The sequence below is a fragment of the Quercus lobata genome, chromosome 12, assembly GCF_001633185.2.
Source record: "Quercus lobata isolate SW786 chromosome 12, ValleyOak3.0 Primary Assembly, whole genome shotgun sequence".
Taxonomy (NCBI): Eukaryota; Viridiplantae; Streptophyta; class Magnoliopsida; order Fagales; family Fagaceae; genus Quercus; species Quercus lobata.
Genome location: NC_044915.1, coordinates 8,656,011 through 8,668,679, shown reverse-complemented (window position 1 = coordinate 8,668,679; position 12,669 = coordinate 8,656,011).

Genomic DNA, 12,669 nt, shown 5'->3' with positions numbered 1-12,669 from the left:
TAAAAAATGGACAGAATAAAAAGCAAAAAAGATGACTGGTTTTCAGTTCTTTGGTTCCAATAAGGTTAAACCAATAGTTGGACTAGTGATGTTATAAATAATTTTTAGGCAAAACTACATTATTAGTTCCTAAAATTTATTTGCTGAGCGCATTTAGTCCTTAAAGTTTTAATTGAGCATTATTAGTCCCTAAAGTTTCAAAATTAAACACAATTGGTCTTTTCATAAACTACGGTTAGTTTTATGCTTATGTGTCTAATGGAAAAATGAGTAGACATACTTTTAATGATTTCTCTTTTTTTTTTTTTAATATTATATAATTTGTCTTGGTATTTGACTTGATCATTGGTCTAATCTCTGCACAAAAATTCAACTTGAGTTGAACAAGAAAACTATGACAATCTAGGTAAATTCTTTGAGCATTGCTTTCCTGGGATTTATACGCTAAAAATTGGGCTTCGTGAATGTTTTAGTTTAGGATCTTATAAGACTTCGAGTGTGCTGCCTCTCTTTGAAGATCTAAAGGTCTTCAGAGACTTTGATCCAAATCAAGTGGCTGCTGTCTTGAGTCCTCCTTGTCTCACCGTATCTATCTGATGTTTCATGTTTGGCTAAAATTTACAGAGAGAGAGAAGGAATACCATAGAGGAAAAGAGATTTTAAGATTCCATTAGAATTTTGGTGACTTGGTTCTGGGTTGTAGTTTTAAATGAAGTGTCAAATTTTGATTCGACCACTTATGTTACAATGCAACAATTTTACTTTTAGACATTGCAATTGATATGACAGGGTTGTCACATCATTAAAAATATGCCTACTCATTCTTCCGTAAAACAAGTAAGCAAAGAAACTAATGGAAGTTAGTGAAGTGAGCAACTGTGTTTAGGTTTAAAACTTTAGAGACTAGTAGCGTTCCATTGAAACTTCAGGGTCTAAAAGCGCTCAACAGGTAAACTTTAGGGATCAATAGTGTAGTTTTGCCTAATTTTAAAATAATATAAATATATAGAATAAATTCATAATAACTAATAATAAATATATATTTTTTATTATATTTATTTCATTTTTCATATTACTTTCTTTAAAATATAACACTAATTTTATGGATGAAAATTGAAACTCCGAAGTTCCTCGATCTTCTTAAGAAGTAATAAAATATTGATGGTTATGGGCATTTTTTGCCAAATATTTAGTTTTTGCAAAAAATATTACTAAAAGCCTCTACTCAAAGCTATTTTGTTATGTAACCCTTTTAGAACTCAAGTTTGTTAAACTTGAGCTTTAATTGAAAATCGAGTTTAGCAAACTCCAGTTCTAAGTAGACAATCCACGCGAGAAGCTAAATTGCTTGGAGCTTGAGTTTACTAAACTCAATTTTCACTTATAATTTGAAATTAGCAAACTCAAGTTCCAAAAGGGGCTACATAACAAAATAATTTCGTGCAAAAACTGAATATTTGGCACAAAAAAAAAAAAAGGGGGCCATAGCAATGCTTTTAGGTTCCACTCAGGAGTAGAGTTAGAAATTTGTGTTTGAAGAAGCCTAGGTAAAATTATCATATTAATTTTGAATCAAATAAAAAGTGGGTTTTGTTGACTACAAGTTCCAGAGAAAAGAAATGGCTCTAATGGATGGGCACAAAATAGAGGGATTGAAAGAGCCATAAAATGATGAGTGTAAATAAATAATATTAAAAAAGAAAAGTAGACTCCAATCAATTATTTATGTTAACGTATCTATAAAAAATAAAAAAAATAAAAAAATTTATTTATGTAAAAAAATAAGTTTGTCCGTAACTATATAGTATCACTCTATATATGAGGACTTTTTTGAGCAATATATATGTAAGGACGACTTCCGTCCTTTAGATTTATAAAAACCAATAATAGAGAGCCGAGATATATACTTCCAAACCTACCCTGATTTCAAAAGGCTGCATAGACTTAAAGATGATGGTTTATTGATTAAAAAAAGTGTAAATGTACAAGTATTAGTTTATTGGCCTATAATTCTTGCATCATTTCATCTAAAGAAAACCAAGAATAAAATTGAGTGTGAGTTTAGATTGCACTGAAAACAGGGGACGTCTGTGTTTGACATTTTTTTTGGGGTCCCGTGCACTGTTCGCGGGACCTGCAAGTACGGAAAAACGTAAATTTTACTTTAAAATTGGGTCTCATGGCACTATTTACATATTTAAAAATTATTTTGCTACAGTATTTTCAGCAATAAGTTTTCAATTTTCAATAATAAACGGTATCCAAACAAATCCTGAAAGTGAAACTATACATGAGGTAGCAAATTTAAGCATTAATGCTTAAATTTGTCAGATTAACAGTGACATTGCATTTGAGATTTTTAATTTTTGTTTTTTATAATATATATAGAATCAAGTTGGTAATTTTATTTAAGACCTAACTTATTCATTATATATAAGCAAGGTCAACATTGGTGGAACTAATTCCAACCCAACCAAAAAACTCAAGGAGTTGTTACGAGTTTTTTTCGCTCAACTGGTAAAGTCTCAGGTAGTTAAATAAAAGATTTGGAGTTCAATCTTCACTTACACAAAAAAACTAATTGGTGTCTTGGTTTGATGATAAAGAGTTACGAAAGTTCAAATAGCATGTAAAACACCAATGAACATTTAGACCCCTAATTACAAAATTACCAACATAAGCTTATAATCAAACAGTATATGTGCGGAATATGAAATATAAGCTATATCCAAATTGGTAACACACTCTAAACCATAATTAATTACAAACACAACAGCAATTAAAAGGTAAAGAGAAAGGAAAGAGAGGTGCAAACACAAAGATAATACGGTGATGTGTTATTGAAAAGGAAACCAAAGTACTCAGTAAAAAACCTTTCTACCGTCCTCCAAGCAGTCAATAATCTACTAGAGAATAAAGTTAGGATACATGAATAGCAGAAGATCCTCTAAGCCTAATCTACCCAATTCACCTAAACCCTCCAAGCTTCTTACTCCAATAGGGTTATGTCGAACCTTATCTTCTGTAGCTTACCGGATCCCGCAATAAGCTCATTGCATCAATCAAATAAATTGGTCCTCTTTGAATTGCTTCCCAAACACCAAAACACCTTCTCACTGATATGGGTATGGTGAGATAAGGGTTTGGCAAATGTACCTCTCAAGGATATATCAATGGAGAGAGTGAGAGTAGAGGAATTTGGAGAATCAAATGATGAAGATTATGGATGAGTCAATCTTGTTTTTCTCTAGGGTTTCTCTCTCAAAATTCTCTCTAGATGCTCTCAACATTTCATAGGTATAAGGGTATTTATAGTGGAGTGTATGAGGAATGCAAAAAGTCAGTTTTCATCAAACAAGGCATTCTGGTGACTTAACCTCACGATTGGAACGAGTCGCGAGTTTGAATCGCAACCTAACTACCTAACCATACTGGAAGTTTTGTCCTGTAGTGCTCTAGTTGTCGTGACCCTTCAACGTCCCTGCATGCTTCACACGTGTGCCACCTTTGACGACTTGCCAGTCATGAGGCTCTTCTTAAGTGCACACATCTTGAGTTTTCTTCATACTCTCTCACACACTACTCTTTCATAAATCCCACCTAAATATAGGGTATCTAATTGCTAAATTACAAGCAAATTTGGCATGGAATAAAACCAACACATAATTGAATAAATTCAACCTTACAAGTTATCATCAGGAACAGACGCTATAGATTGAAACTCTCTTAAAAAAAAAAAAAATTTTTTTTTGCTAATACATAAGCAACGTCATTTCTTGATCTACGCACATGAGAGTAACCGTAGTGGTGCAGTTTGTCAATCTTCTTACTGTAGTCTTTACATCTTTTATAATGTGCCCGAAGGAGGAAGGTCGATCTTCTTCTCGATGCAATGAGTGATTAATCACTGCCTCAAAGAATTCACAAATCACAGCGAATAGGGAAAAAATAGAGAGTTCATTGAGTATGGATATATACTACTAGAGGCGAAAGATTTGAACATTTTGACAGATTGTTTGAGCAAAATTTTAGGGGAGCTGAGATTTAAACTCTAGATATTGTTTGTGCACAAACCAGTTTTTACTTTTTAGGAACATGCCAAATGCCACTGGTTTAAAGGGAAGTTTACTTTACTAAAGTGTAAGCACTTATTAAAAAAAGGGCGTAGCCAACATCATCTTTCCTATTTTCAATAATTAGCACTTTTTTTTTTTTCTCTTATATACCTAATGTTATTTCTATTTCTTAGTCTTTGATTCTCTTATTACTAAAATTTTAAAAATATAAATTGTACTACATTTTTTTTAGAGTAATAAAGTGTGTAGCAAAACAATGATAAATTGGTAACAAGAATGTGATTGGTGCAACTTAAACAATACTAATACATGACTGTTTGGATTGCTCTTTCATAATATGGACTAGCTTTTTCTAAATAAGTATACATACATTTGTAAAGAAAGCAAGTAAAAAAAAGTTTAATTAGTAGCATGACTGGGGAGAGTGGACTTATGGGGAAGATAGAGTCTTCCGAAATAGTTGGTAAAAAAAGTTTAATTAGTAGCTTTATCTCTTAAAATTTGTGTGGGAGAAAATAATCGCAACTCTTTTAAAGTCATTGATATGCTAGATACCTTTAATCATGAAAACAAGTGACAACATTAGAAGACTTTAAACTTGTTAACGTCTCATCGAGTCTTTGGTTATTGTTCAAAACTTCCAAAGTCTTTTAGTTATTGTTTGAAACTTTAAAAAACTTGGAAAGTTATAATCTTAAAATTTTGGACTATATAATAATTGTTTGATGTAGATTGCATAATTGCAGACAAAGTGTATGGCAATTATCAAATGTGTAGCAATCATGATATCCAGGTCATTTTTACATCATCCATTAATTTTTCTCAAATTAGATAAAAATGAAAGCTCAAAAATGTGTTAAAAACACAAGAGCTGTTTAGACCTCTAAATAAAAGTTACGGCTCGATAGATTTTACACTAACTTAATTCTAAGTGCGGAATAATGTAAATGTGAGCGGAAAAACAAACAAGCTACTCTAACACATATTCATATAATCACAGCAGTAAAATGAAATGCAAAAGAGTAGGGAAGAAGAAAGTAAACACAGATAACACGCTGGTGTGTTATCGAAGAGGAAACCTCAGAACTCGGCGAAAAACCTCTCCGCCGCCCTCCAAGCGGTAATTGATCCACTAGAAAATCAGTTGGGATACATGGGTTACCAAGAAACCCTCCAAGCCTAATATACCCGTTGTACCTAAGCCCTTCAAGCTCCTACTCCAACAAGGCTTCTTGGAACCGTGTCTTGTCTAGCTATCTGGATCCTGCAACAAGCTCCATGTTGCATCTGCCATTCTTGGCTTCTTCCAATACTTCCCAGCAGCACCAAAACCTCACTTGACACTCTGAAAGGGTGTGGTAAGTGTTTGGGCTATCAACCTCTCAATGGTACGGAAATGGAGAGGTAGGAGTTAAGGAAATCCACAAGCTTATATGTAGAGATATATGGGTATGATAATCTCTAACTCTCAAGGTGTTTGGCTAGGGTTTTCTCTCAGAAGCACTCCTTAATGTGGGTATATATAGTGTGGGTACAGAAAGTGTGTATCAGATAGTACAGTTTGACATAACAGAATATTTCGCAGGTGTCTCGTAGGAAAGCCTTACCCGCGAGATACTCGCAAAACACAATTGTCTCCATCTGTACTAACTCTTCGCATTCCAGTCATGTGCAAGGCACATGCTTCACTTCGTGAGATGCTTAGTCATGAGATACTCGCGAGAAATCTTCTGGCTTCAATTGCTTGAGTCTTCACACACTCTCTTTCTCTATCACACAACCCTTACAAACAACTCCCACAATAAATACAAGGTACAAAAGATTGAATAAAATTACAATCAAATTTAGCACAGAATAAAAGCCAACAGAATACATATTTGTAAATCACAACTTTACAAAAAATAACAATGAAATGCAATTACATATCTAGTTTTCTACCCATCCACATCCCATTTAATGATCAAGAAAATTTATTTTTATTTAAGTTTAAACTCCAAATTACATCCTCCAACTTTAACTTATTTTCAAATTAGTCATTTAAGTTTCATTTTTTTTTTTTAAAATTCTTAACTTCAATATGTTTTTAATTTAGTTACTTCATCAATACTATCCAATCTTGCTATTAGTTCAATATCATCCAATGTGGATTGAATGGAAGGAATACAATGAAAACAAATGAAAGTTAAAGGACTTAAATGATAAAGAGTAAAACTTAAAGAACTGAATTAAAAATTAAGTCAAAGTTAGAGGTGTAATTTGTCATTTAACATTCGTTTAATAAGTATTAATAAATAAAAAATCAATTAGAGACCTTTTAGAGTAGAAGATACATATTAATTAAAATTTGCTCCAAGAAATTTAATCAAACCTAAATTAAAATTTATTTAGTGTTAGGTTGCTTTATTTGAAAAGATAGTGTATTCTAATTAGATATATCTATCAATGGAGGCATTATGGATTCCAATCTTCCCTCTTCCGTTATAACTATTTAATTGAAAAAACAAACAAACTTCAAAATGTGTGGTACTATTAGAGAAATCTTTAATCCTAATAATGTTGCAATGAGTCTTTGGTTAGTGTTCGTAAAATAAATTTAGACTTGGAAACAGGGACGAGCCTAGAATTTCAAGCCAATGGGGGCCAAAGTATAAGAAGAAAAAAAAAATCCAAATAGGTATTCATATAGTACTAACAAACTACCAACCAAGATTAATATGCAAAATCATTATTTTTTAATATATTATGATGTAATCATGTGCCAACAAAGACAAAAAAACACAAAATAATATTATTTCTTAAGAGCATCAACTGTTGCAAAAAAAAAATAATATTTTCACAAACCAAAACTTACTTTTGCTACTTAAATATAGCATTTGAAATGTCTCATACAATAGTGTTTTTGGTATTTGGTGTTCTAAATACTAAATATTTAGCATTTAGAACACCTAATGCTAGTATTTTAATATTGGGCTAACTAGGATTTTTTATTTTTTATTTTAAAATTTTGTTTTTGTTAAGTTTTTGAGTTTGGTAGTTGCTAGTTGGGCTAGGCTAATTAAAAGGGAAGGGGTCTAATTAATAAGTCAATAATGATAGTATTTTATTAATTATGTTAACACGTGGCAAGTTTTTATTGGTGGAGTATAGAGTGGAGCAGGAAAAGTGGGACAGAAAATTTGGATTCATTGACTAGCGTGACATTTGAGCTATATAATTGTTTGAAGATATACAACTACTCTTTTCAAGTCATTGATTCTATGTGTTTCCAAAAAAAAAAAAAAAGTCATTGATTCTCTAAATTCATTCAAACTTGAAAACTTGTGTTATAGGGGAATATACTTCAAAACCCGTGCCAAGATTTTTGTAGTTTAATTAATTGACATCTCCTGGTATTTCCATGATTCAAAGCCTCCCTCTCTTGTTATAACTATTGAATTATTCAAAAGACTTCAAAACATGTGGTCTGTTAGAAGACTTTTATCCTAATTACATTGAATGAGTCTTTGGTTAAAGTTCAAAAATTCAATTTAGACTTGCAAAGTAATGGCATCATGGTTCAACTATTGACTAGCATCACTTCTAGACTATATATAACTATTTGCTAAAGATCCATGCTAGATTGAACTAGGAGAAATTGTGTTAATTATCCTAGTAAGTTTCAAATTAGTGTTTTAATAAGATATCAATGGTGAGCCAAGCACAATACTTTTTTTTTTTTTTTTTGAGAAGATAAACTAACACTAATCTTATTCTTCTTCCAGCGATTTTTTGTAATGAATTAATTTCTAACCGGTTCAACCCAGCAGGAGACCATAACCATGATTAACAGCCACAACACAGTTCTAATCCCTAGTGTTAGTGTATTTTATGGGTTAGGCTTTTCTTTACCTTCTCAGCTCTCATTATCTTAGAAAAGACTTTAACCCATTAAAATGTTTCAAAAAGTATTTGGCCCATGACATGGAGAATTAGGTCTAGTGTCTCCTCAAAAAGACAAAATTAAGGTCTTGTAGGTCACTCTATTAACTAGCATGAATTGTGGTCTATGGAACTATTGTCACTTGTCAAAGGCATGGAAAATTTAATCTCTTGTGGGTTACATAATTATTATTACTAGTCGCTAACCCGTGCGATGCACGGGAAATGTATTGAGTACAATATATAATTTAATCTTTGTTTATTTTACTACAACACCAAAATTGAATTTGTAAAATAAAATCATATAACTAAAACATTTGTTAACAGCTATACGTTTCAGACATTTATTAAACTATATTATTATTATTATTATTATCAACTTAACAATATTTTAATATATGATACCAACATGCTTCAAGAAAATGTCCAACACTGAAAACAATTTCGAAAACAAACTCAACTAAACAGTTTGATAAATAAATATATTACAATCTATAATATAAGCCAAGAAATAAACTTTGAAACCAATATGAACAAAATCCACGTCAAACAAAACCATTTCGATCATTAAGAATATGACTCACTAAAGTCATGAAAAACACAGGATTCATTACCAAAAAAAAAACATCTTTAGTCTTTATAGATTTTGCCTAAGTACCCAGATACAATGACATATACTCACACAAAAAGAGACATAAACACGGACAATTAAAGAAAAAATAAGAAAAACAAAAGAGACGTAAACACGGACAATTAAAGAAAAAATATAGGAAAAAAAAGTTAGGAATAAAAATATAAGATAAAGATGGGTTACCCTCAAAAAGAATAATCCATGGATATTCATTAAAATCTTCTAGATAATTTCTGATAATAGAAAAAATAAAACCCAAAAGTTATGATGTTAAAACTTCCAAAAGGCCAAAAAAAAAAAAATTAAAAAAAATCAGAAGATTCAAAGCTTCAAAAGTATTGAAATAAAACAATATATATATATATAATTACGCAATAGAGAAATACAATAATTACGCAATAGAGAAATACAATAGAAAGAAGGGAATCCATGATTATAGCTTTTCCACTTATGTATTGGACTCCTCTCCTTCTTCGGTCAATGCATCAAGGTTAGGGTTATTTGATTTGTTCAATAAAAATTTGAAGATTTAATTAAAAGATTCAGGCCCAGCAATTAAATAAACAAAACAACAATTGACAAACTTATAAGAAAAAGCAACAAATCTATAATTTTTATTGAACAAATCAAATAACCCTAACCTTGATGCATTGACCGAAGAAGGAGAGGAGTCCAATACATAAGTGGAATATGTGAATTGTGAAGCATGAGCCGACCTCAAAAAAAATCTTGAAGAAAAATAAGTTTTAAGGAGAAAATTGTGTTGCGGCAAAAATAAGTTTTTGGGGCTTAGGTTTTCTACGCAAGCAATTCTTAAATAGGAGAGAGTAGAGGCGGTGGGAGAGTGTCCTTATTTGGCTAGAAGTCTAATTTGCATTGGAAAATGAAAATAGTGATGAGGTGGAAAATTTAATTTAATTTAAATTTAATTTAAATATTGTGCTGACGTGGAAAATTGTGGGAGCTTCAAAAGCTTCGGTTTTATATATATATATATAGATTATTATTATTATTATTATTATATTCTTGACTGGATGGGTTACACATGAAGCCCTTGACGGCTATATATTATATTCAGTTGTGGAGCTAGAGATTTGTTATTGGGGGCCAAGAGCCGAATAGAAAAAAGATATGGCTAATTTTTTTTTTCTCTAAATATAAACTATATTTTTTTGTATATATAGTAATAAAAAAAAAAGTACTTTTAAGCTCTTTATAAATATGTTTTTTATGGAAAGCACTTTATAAATCAATGTGTACTATATTAAATCATTGATAGAACTACCTTAGGGCTGAGGGGGGCCATGGCCCTCCCAGGCTTCAGCTCTTGAAAAAAAATTCACAAGTATATATATTAAAAAAAAAAAAAAAAAAAAAAAAAAATTACTTTTCACTCTAAAACTTGTATACTTGGCCCCCCTCTCCCAAAAAATTTACAAACTAACCCATGAAATCCCAAAAATGAATAACAAGAAAATTTTATAATAAAGAAAATGCACATATCCAAATAATAAGAAAAATTTTAGGAAAAAAAATAAATCCAATGTAAGCAAAAACAATAACAACAAATCAATTACAAATCCTAACAAAAAAAATCACAACAACCCAATAACCTTTACCCAATTTCTCCCTCTCATTTGAGAGCTCTTTGCCCCTCTCAAATGACTTCATGTCCTATAGTCACAAAGACAACTCTTATGCCGCTGATCGCTCCACCCACACACCAATTAGTACCACTAATAGCTTGGATTAATTGGTGTCTTTATTAACTCAATCCGTGAAAAATATTATTTATTTTTTGAATGATAGAATTTTATTGATTTTTAATGTTTTATTAACTTTGGTATATACTTGGCATGCATGTATAAATGGTAATACACGTGTGAAAAATAAAAATCTATTATTTTGTGCCTTACGGCCCTTACCTAAATGCCACCAAAGCATGTGTGTGATTAGTCTATTGGTAATAAACTTTGTGCCTTAGCCAAATTAATGTAATGATGGGAAAAACTTTATTATATCTACTAAATATATAAAATAGCCAATAGCTCTAACTACAATGCTCTTGGTTTGGCCAAGTGTTATTTTTTGTTGAGCCAAAATGGTTGATTTGGCTGAAGTATGAAAACAAAATAGGATTAGCGAGAAAAATAAGGAAGGGGGAGACCAAATCAAAGACAAAACTGAGATTTTGATAAATCTTGTCTGGGAGTGGGTGGGTAGTGAAGACGGATAGGATAAACACCAAAAGTACTGTTTGAAGAAAAGAAAAGCAGTGAAATGATAATGTATAAACACACACAAAAAAAATGTTAAAATTAAAAGATTGCATGTGCGAATATTTATATATTGAAAATTTAAATATAAAATTATTAATCAAGACGGCAGACTTTGGCATTACATGTTGGCCTCGGCATACAGGCATTATCTTGGACAACCCATACAAAATTTAAAGCCAAAAAGAAAAGAAAACTTTTTTCTAAGATATAAATTTTTTTTTTTTTTAAAGGCGAAAATTGGTTAGCTAAAATTGATGTACCATAAGTTTAGTGCAGTTTTAGAGGGGGAGGGGGAGCAGCTTTTGGACATGGTCTACCTTTAGAATTCATGATGATATGACTGGCATAATAAATTTTTGAACTAAGCCTCTGTCCCATTCACTTTATTTGCTCATTTTATTTGGTGCAGAAGGGGCCAGGGCTCAACACTCCCATTATGTTATGTGTGCTCCTAGTACTTAGTTAAAAAGTTACCATTTATTATCATGTGATTGTTTAATAGATATTTTTTATATTATTTTTTCAAACTTGCAAATTTTCTTTAAAAAAAAAATTCTCAACCTTACCAAAACACTAATAATTATTTCACCTTTTTTTTTTTTTGGCTGAATATTAATGTATGATATTTATTAACCATTATTTAAGCTGTTTTTTAATATAATGCTTGATATAGAAATGTTTTTTTTTTTTTTTGGAGAGAAATGCTTGACATGGATTTAAACTTTTAACTACAGTTTTTTTTTTTTTTTTGGTTTGAAGTTATTAGTTATATATATATCACTATGAAGTTATTAGTTATAGAATTATGTGAAAAGAATAAATTAAAAAATTAAAATTTATAATGTGGATAGAATAAATAATCAGTCTAACCTTGCTCAAATCTTGAAAACTTTTGATTATAAATTCTTATTATCGGGATAAGGGGTCCAAGAGTATATGTTGGGCCTTGGGCCTTGTTTGAGGACGCTTAATGAGGAGATTCTGGCATTTTACCCTTAATTTTTTTAAAAAAATTGGCAATATGCCCCTGTTTGCAAACTATATAGGAGCGTGCCCCTATTTTGATACTCAATTATCCTAAAATTGAGTTTAATTAAATACTCGATTTGTAGAAAATCGAGTTATGCCCGATCAAACTTAAAAAAATAAATAAAAAATAAAAAATTTCCATGGAACTCGAGTTTCAGGAAATCAGTTCCATGCAAAAAAAAATTTTATAAGTGTGATTGCCCCATATTCAGGGAGCCCTATAGTAGCGTTTTTAAGCCCTATAGTGACGTTTTAAAGCCCTATAGCGGCGTTTTCCTGCAAATTTTTTTATAAGTGTGATTGGCCCATATTCAAGGTGCCCTATAGTGGCGTTTTTAAACCCTATAGTGACGTTTTAAGGCCCTATAGCGGCGTTTTCCTGCAAAAAAAAATTTATAATTGTAATCGCCCTGTTCTAGGTGCCCTATAGTGGTGTTTTTAGGCCCTATAGTGATGTTTTTAAGCCCTATAGTGACGTTTTAGAGCCCTATAGTGGCGTTTTCCTGCAAAATTTTTTTATAGTAAGTCCTCATACTAAGTTCAAGGGGCCCTATAGTGGCGTTTTTAAGCCCTATAGTGACGTTTTATAGCCCTATAGCGGCGTTTTGGAACTCGACTTTCCTAAAATCGAGTTCCAAGCTTTTTTTTTTTTTTTTTTTAGTTTTATTCGGCATAACTCGATTTTCTACGAATCGAGTATTTCATTGAAACTCGATTTTAAGGTAATCGAGTATCG